The sequence below is a fragment of the Lactuca saligna genome, chromosome 9, assembly GCF_052625555.1.
Source record: "Lactuca saligna cultivar CGN05327 chromosome 9, ASM5262555v1, whole genome shotgun sequence".
NCBI lineage: Eukaryota > Viridiplantae > Streptophyta > Magnoliopsida > Asterales > Asteraceae > Lactuca > Lactuca saligna.
This window is the reverse complement of record NC_136425.1, coordinates 133,323,570-133,332,205: the sequence shown is the minus strand read 5'-3', so window position 1 is coordinate 133,332,205 and position 8,636 is coordinate 133,323,570.

Genomic DNA, 8,636 nt, shown 5'->3' with positions numbered 1-8,636 from the left:
TGAGCGAGGCTACTGCTTGCAAGGCCGTAAACTCCCGGGCTGTAAACTCTGGAAACCCTAGCCGCCAACCCCTTGCTGGTTACGATCAAAAACACCGATTTTTGCCCCTTTTTTCTCCAAAACTCGATCAAAAACACGTTTTTATGAAAAACGCGAAGAACAAACGCCTCTTATTTTTCAGAGATCTATCCAAAAACACAAGAATATTTCGAAAATAAAATCAAATTAGCTCCAAATCTGACAAAATTGACTGATACAATCCATGCTCTGATACCACTTGTAAGTCCCCAAAATGCTTGTGTATCAATCAGATTTGTTTGATGGTGCGGAATCCCAATCAAACGGATGATGTTAGATCAAATAGAAGAGAAGGAGAAGAAGAATATGATGAATCTTGAATGTATTGATTAGAATGATGTTCCGAATACAAGATTCACACAGACTAACACACACTCTCTTTTCTTTCTCTTTTTGGCCGTACACTCTCTTCTGTTCATCAATCTACTCTTTACCACTAAAACCTATATATATATATATATATATATATATATATATATATATATATATATATATATGTATATATATATATGTGTATATATATATATATATATATATATATATATATATATATATATATATACAAGGGGAACATGGGCCGTAAATGGGTTTACGGTTCAAGACACAAAAATATATTTTTCTAGAAAAGTAAAGTATAAACCATATTTTTAACGCAACATTATTTTTATTTCATCGTCTCAGGTTGAGTGGAATGTATGGAGTCCATAAAGTTGGCAACCTTATGGATCATTAAAGTCCCCTTGCTATCATATGTTTCAGATTTGTAGTTTAATGCCATTTTGAGCTTTATGCATGATATTTTTAGTGGTATTACTTCATTTTGACCTAATTTGGAATCTAGACTTGTTTGACATGCATGTTGGAAAAAGCATTGATCATTGGAATATATTAGACTTTAGTAAGGATTATGGAAGGTTCGAAGGAAAGGGCTTAACAGATTAAGGGCTAGATCTGTTAAGCTCCTAGAACCGAGTTCCCACTGCATGACGTTTAGATGTCACAACCTGACGATTGGGGAAAACCCGACAATTTTGTTGAGAAACTCCCAAGACATGGCAGTGTGAGGCCACGACATGTTGATCTATCCAGCGTGGACCGTTAACTTTAACCAAGTGTGACCTAGGGGTATTTTAGGTATTTTGATCAGCAGTTTGAGACTAAGTCATTGGTTAGTGTATAAGTGACTTGTAGAGTCAACAGTTGGAGCTATGATCTATTCAGCTGTAACATCCCAATAATATGACCACAAAATTTCATTTTTAATTTAAACAAAAACATTATTCCAAAAACATTATCAATACAATTCAAGTGAAAATAAGTGAATCACAAACCATATCAATCAGAGTAAATCACAAAACTGAAAACCATTAGCACAAAGCTCAGTGAATTCCCCAAAATACCACATACCATACATAATAAACATATAATGGGCCCCGCTCGATATATACAGTTTGGGCCCCACCCATCATACATAACACATATAAAAAATAAATGCATACACATGCAATAATCACAAAGATACATAGCATACAACTTGGTCATCATACCCGGCCCGACATTGGGCGTTGTCTGGTAAGAACACAAGTACATAACACATGCAAGAGTCACGTAGACAACTAGCATAATAATATAGTATATTCATGGGCCAACATTGGAGCCTTAAACCCACTAAATATAGTGAGAAAAATCACCTTGCACTGCCAAATCTCATAGAGAGAATCTATGGCTGCTGGCACGCAAGAATCACCGCACCATCAATAATAAGTTAATCATTCATCAATAATCAGATCCGACCCAGACTAAGTGTCCAAACTACGGTAAAATATCTATTTTACCCACTTCATAACTTGGTCCAAAGCCAAGGCCCAAACTCACAATCTAAAAGTCCCAAAATCAAATTAATCAACCAAGGCCCAATTATGGCCTAATTTTCCAAATTGCGTCAAAACCCCTTACATGGGCCTTACCCCTAATCCCAACCAGTTTTCATAGTCCATAAAACTTGCACTCAGATGGCCCAAGAAGATCTCAAACACCTAAGCCAACAAGAAAGCCCAAACTCGAAGCCCAAAGTGCAAAACCCATCTGATTGAATACATGGGTCGTACTTAGTTGTACGCTAAGTGTACACGCTATTTGGCTTGTATACTGTACGTAAAAACTTATACACCCATCGTACTCATCCATTAAGTTACACTCTTCATTTAGCTCTTAATGCATAAGTCCATAAGACCAAACCAGATATCTAAGTCCTAATAAGTGTCTAGAACCATAAAGTCACTGACTTCGTGACTTTGTGTGCTATAAAAAAGTACCCAACTTCAAGATATATCATTATACTTTCACCAAGTGGACAAAACCTCATGCATGGGGGATTCTAAACCCTAAAGGTGACAACTTTATAATTCTAGAACCTCAGAAACAACGAGAGTGGCAACTCATAGCTCCTGTAGTGGTATTAAACCACTAGATCTCATTCTTGGGGCCAAAGAGGGACCAAAACTCATATATGATTGATATAAGGTATTAATGAAAAGGTTTACATCTTTTTAACTCAACCAAGCTAGAAATAAAGCGAATTACAAAGATCCACAAGCTCCTCCTTGATCCACCACCTTGCACCAAGCTTCTACATCTTGAATATGGATCAAAACATGCCAAAATGGATATAATGAGCTCAAAACACAAAGGAGAGGCTTATGGTTTTGAATATGAAACTAAAAGGTCAGAGGAGGATGAGAAATAAGGGTTTCATGAGACATAAATGAGTTTATATAGTGTAAAACACTTAAAATTAGGGTTTCTTAAATCCCTTTGCACGCCCCGTATACTCCTCGTTCGCCCAACATGCGAGGCGTCGCATTCCCGCTCAACCCTTCACAGTACGCTAAGCGTACACTAAATTATGCCTCACGTAATGACTCTTAAACTAGTATGCCCCGTGTAGTAGCTATGTATTCCCTACATACTAGGGTTTTTCCTTAAACCCTAATTTCTTCTGGAGGCCATAATTTCTTCATTTTAAGCCTAATCTTGACGATCCTTATAACCACGAAGTGGTAAAGAAAGGCTCTACACTTCTATCCACTCATTCATGCCTTAGAATTTACCAAATAAAGATGAAATTTCCATAAAGGAATGAAGTGACACATTACGGAAATACCCCTTGGCTTCAAAACACAAACTGAATACCCAGATCATCCAAAGTACGACACTCACACCCAAATGGGAAGCTATTCAGGACAGCGCATTACAACTCTCCCCTAATTAAATTAGATTTTGTCCTCAAAATCGTTCCTCGCCATCCCTAGCATGCCAGACCACCTGAGCAACACAACCACAACCACGAATATACCACAGTCTTCCCAAGTCAACCAAAACCAACCCTGATAGTGCCCTCCAATGCAGAAAAGAACAAATCCTTAATCTCATGCAGGAAAATCAATCTACTTTCCTACAACCTGAAATCCCGAATTGGTCTGACTCCGGACAAACCGCCCACACTGAATTGCTACCAGGTTAAATACTCATTGAAGTCCATACTTAAACGAAACTTTTCCAAATCTTGATTGACTTGATGCATCTATAGTAAAAAAAATCACTGAACATAATACTACAACACTAATACTTGACAGAAGGCTCAGATAATCCTTCAAGTAGAAGACTCATCCCTTCAACGGTTTAGCTTAGACGAGAGCTGCACAACATGGCCAAATCATTTACTCTGAGAGTATTCAATCCAACCTATAAGTGACTTAGCATATTCTCCCAATAACAAGCGATTCCACACATGAGTCTTGGATCATTAATATCGCGTTGACTTATCTTGATGCCCCTCACAGATAGAACCAATTCAAAAAACAATCACAAGCGATTCCACACATAACTGAAACCATTCTTTACCCATGAACCCGTCAATTGATACCTGTGACATATGGATTTCTTAATTAAATTCTTAGTAAAAATAAAATCCTGCACATAAACACTTGCAATTCCTAATGTGAGTCCCCATCCGAAAACCAACCTAGGATTCCTAAAGTTTCCCAACCCATCGCAGAGACTACCAGTCTTGCATCTAGTTCTGCCACCAGGTTCCCAAGAAGCCAAATAACAAGGCTAACTAGCCTATAAACACCTCAGTGCCACACAATGAATGCACACTTAATCATGTAACTCAAGATCCAATACCTTGACTCAACGGTCTCTACTAGGTCCAACCTCCATTGCCCTAATCACACGGGCCTCACCCATGGGTCCCACCCAAACTATCCTACGGAGTGGCCTTGCTCACGGGTCTCACATATCTAGAGCGACGCAATCCCAACTCCGCCTCGGACCCCTATGATCCTTAACCTAAGATAGAGGAATGTACCTCGACAATGTTGTTCGTCATGCCCAAGGCACGAACTGATCCACCTCTAAACTCGTGACCATCTCTTCAATAAGCTACCTCAACTGATGAATGCTACAATCCCATCGCAGTCTTACAACACTTCTGACCAACCATAGTTGCCACCCATGGTCTCATCACACCCAAACCCTTTTCGCCCCTCTCACCTTGAGTTGAACTCGAATCCAACTGCATCCAAACAGATGTTCGGGTCATGCTTTGAACTCCAAAAACCCTCAACCTATACTTAACCATAAGACTTCTATGCATAAAAAAGAAGACAATGAGCAACATTTTGAAGTTCCCTGAACTCCCACTTAACAAACTTCAATCCATACGGCTACCTGGGTCACCCCCCCCCCTCTTGTCCAGGGTGTGAAACTTACCCTAGTTGCACAATCGACCCACTCCCAGAATTTTCTGATCAATACTCCTCCACTTGGACCTGTCGGAGTTCTCTTTTTCCATGAAACATGATAGATTCCCAACCCATCTCATCTCCGTACGACATGAACCGACTATGATATGATCCTATCAATAATAGCTTTCCATTGCTAGTTGATCACGAGGATTTCCCCAAACCCTTGGAATCCAGCAAAATACTACCTGAAATCGTAGCAAATCTGATAATCCTAATCACCTCCCATGATAACAAGAAAAGTACTTAAGTACTTTGTGATGCTATCTAAAACCATAACTCTTGCACTGAACTAGCGAACCCTCACCCCAACTTCCCATCCACAAAGAATCTCTAAATTCTAACCATCTGCAACCCATGTGAATATAAAATTCCCCTGACACTTCCAAAAACCAAACGAATTATGTAACTGGCACCACCATTTTCCTGCTACCACTCCTCCTCTAACAACTACACCTTATCTTTACTGAAGAACTAACTCGCTAATCCTGACCATAGACCCTCCAAATAGCAACTAAACACAATGAAACCCTCTCAACAAGATATGAACCACTAATGATTCATGGCATGCAAAAATGACATATAACAATTCTTGATGATATAACTCAAACAATAACAGAAAACCAAAACAGTGATAATGCTTTCCCAAACCAAATCAAATCCTCAAAAAAAAAATTAATTTTGCTAATGACCAAGAATAAAGCAACATATAACATACCCACGATAGCACTTGATGGAGCCCTGGTCTCCCCTGATTAATATTGCAATACTCGGAGCAAGTGCTCTCACCGTTCCACCCTTCCACATCGGACAGTCGACCTTCTTATGGCTCACTTAATTGCAACAAAATCATAACGGGTTTTCCCCCCTGAGGACAATCCCGACTTACATAACCAACCCTACCACACTTAAAGCAGTCCATACCCCTAAAACAATAAACCCCATCATGTAGTTTCCTGTATGTGATACACTGATCTCATCCTGTTGGCCTTGCAAAAGTGAATTCTGAATCCTGGGCCTCTTTGTGGGGCCCACTATGGTCTGATCTGCTCTGCTCTCCTCTTCTTGAGGTGTTCCAAATTGATCTCCCACTCATGGGCTCCAGCAACCACATCATTCAAGGTCCTGCACCATGACATGCTCACCAACACCCTTGCTAACGACTGAACTACGATAGTTGGTGCATCCTCCGCTCTAAAACGGGTCACAAAATTTTCCAAAGACATAGACCCCAACTCAAAAAGTGCAATAGATTGTGCAATCAATCTCCAACAACTTCTTGCCGCATGATGCAAAAGATCCAAAGAAAACTGAACCTTTTTTCCTATATGTTAGGACTAGTGTTAAAGACACCATCCATCTCCTCAATCCAACGTGAACTCAAAACCCCGGTAGTCCTTCCATTACTTGGCTCACTACCGGAGCCTGATCTGTCACACCCCCAAATTGAAACGGCAGAAACATTCGGGGGGTGGAGGGCGTCATGTACAGTATTACAACAATTGAATAATAGGAATCAAAGAAAACACAACCATTACATTGATAAAGTAAAGTATTTACATCTGTTCGACTCATAGTTTGTGTGACATCAAAAGTGTGTAACAAAAGTATAAAAGACACGACACTAAAAGCTCTGGCTTCTCAAAACCTGTGGGTGTACTTATCTACTAGTTCCTTAAGAATACAAGTGGTTTAAAAAGTGTATAAACATTTAAGTTGGTGAGTTCATAAGTGTGTTTTAGTGATGGAAAACTTGTCTCTGTACTTTTAAAAGGACAGTATGTTTCTCCAGAAAATCCAATATTTTCTATAGTGTATGTAATGTAGCCTTAGGCCTTAAGACCAAAAAGTAAGTTATTTATGTAATTTGTAGTAGTGTATGTAGTTGTATTAATGAATAAAACCATATCATATATGTTATTCCCTAAAGTGTATGTAGTACTAGTGTACTCCATACTTGGAAAATAGTGTATCATAGTAGTGTTTATTATGAAACCTTTGTATGAAAACCTGGATTCCACTAGCTATAATGTATATAGTGTATTGTTTGTAGGAAAACCTTTGCATGAAAGCATGCATACCACCAACTGTAATGTATAGTAGTGTATTGTTTGTATGAAAACCTGGATACCACCAGTTGTAATGAATAGTAGTGTACTGTGGTTTCATTAATTAAAATAAAACCATTGAAGAAATGTTAATCCCATAAACAAATGTTTTAGTTAATACTATTGTGATGTTTATATAACCATGCTAAACCGACTAGTCACCTCTACAACGTTCTTTAGGTGTCGGAATGTTATGACGTTTATCACCCCAGGCTTGCCAGTCTAACTGTAGCTAACAATTTAGGTGTGGGATAGTCAATCCCGTATAGATCTATACACAAAGTCATGCTCTCCCTCCAGGAGACTCTGGTTATATTGTATAGAACTTAGATCTGTACCCTGAAGGGTACAATTGAAGTAGTGCCTCACAACCCTGTATTCACTAGTTTACATGTAGTGTAGTATTGTTCTCTTGTAGTTGAAAATGTATGTATTTTCTTGTAGTAATGTACTTTGTAATGTAAGATAATTGTACTTAAATAATTATTTAGTAGTGTATCCTTGAATCAATGTATTAGAGTAGTGTTCCATAAACTATACCAACTGTAGTTTAAATGCAATGTGTTATAATGTACTAAAAACCTTTGCAATTTAACTATATGTAAACATTTGTAGTCAGAAAACTTGTGATAAACACCCTTTTTGCTCGACATGTTACAAAAGAGTCAAAAAATATATATATAAACATAGATTTTTATAAAATGTAGTGTTAAATCAGTTTGAATCAATTGCAAAATGGTTTTGAAATAGTTTAAATACTAACACAAGAATCCTTGTGTTTTACTTGTATCTCCCCCCCCCCCCCCCACGTAAAAACAATGAAAACTGTGAAAATGTAGGGGTATGAACTCATCTCTATCACGTGTTCGTGTTTGGATAGCATGATTGAAGAGATGATCCTCAGGCTAGTGTATGTGGAAAGAACGGTATCCTAATATTATTTAAACACATAATCTTATTTAATTTAGTGAAATAATAAATTAAATTATTAGACAACACTTGATTTATGTAAGGGGTTTCTTGGAAGAATTACTGAAAATTGTATTGAAGTGTTGAGGAGGGTTTTCGGTCAAGTCTTCACCAAAATCCTTGATATCATTCCTAAGTCCTCAAGCGAGGACCAGGTTCTCGATTTTAAGGTGTTCTCGGTCTTGAATGAGTTTTTGGTCTAGGGAGTTTTCACAACTTAAATATTTGAAGATTATTCTTGGTGTTCTTGGTGTTCTTGCTGAAAATTGTGAAGATTTAAAGGATTTTTCTTGAAGGTATGAATGTTCTTGGATGATACTTAAGAGAAAATGGGAGTGTTTACAAGTGAACAAGTGAGAAAATTACTTATTTTTCGAGTAAAATTATATATATATATATACATACATATATATATATATATATATATATACATACATATATATATATATATATATATATATATATATATATATATATATCGGTTGGGTTCTCGGTCGGAAAGGGGTTCTCAGCTGAAATGGGTTTGTTGTCCGAGATCTGATTTCGGTGGGGGAGGTTTTCTGTCCGAGGTTCTCAGTTTCAAAAGGAAAAACTTTGATTTTTAAGTGTATTTTATTCCAAATACTTATATAAAACATCATTTATATAATTTAAATCATATTTAACCCTTATG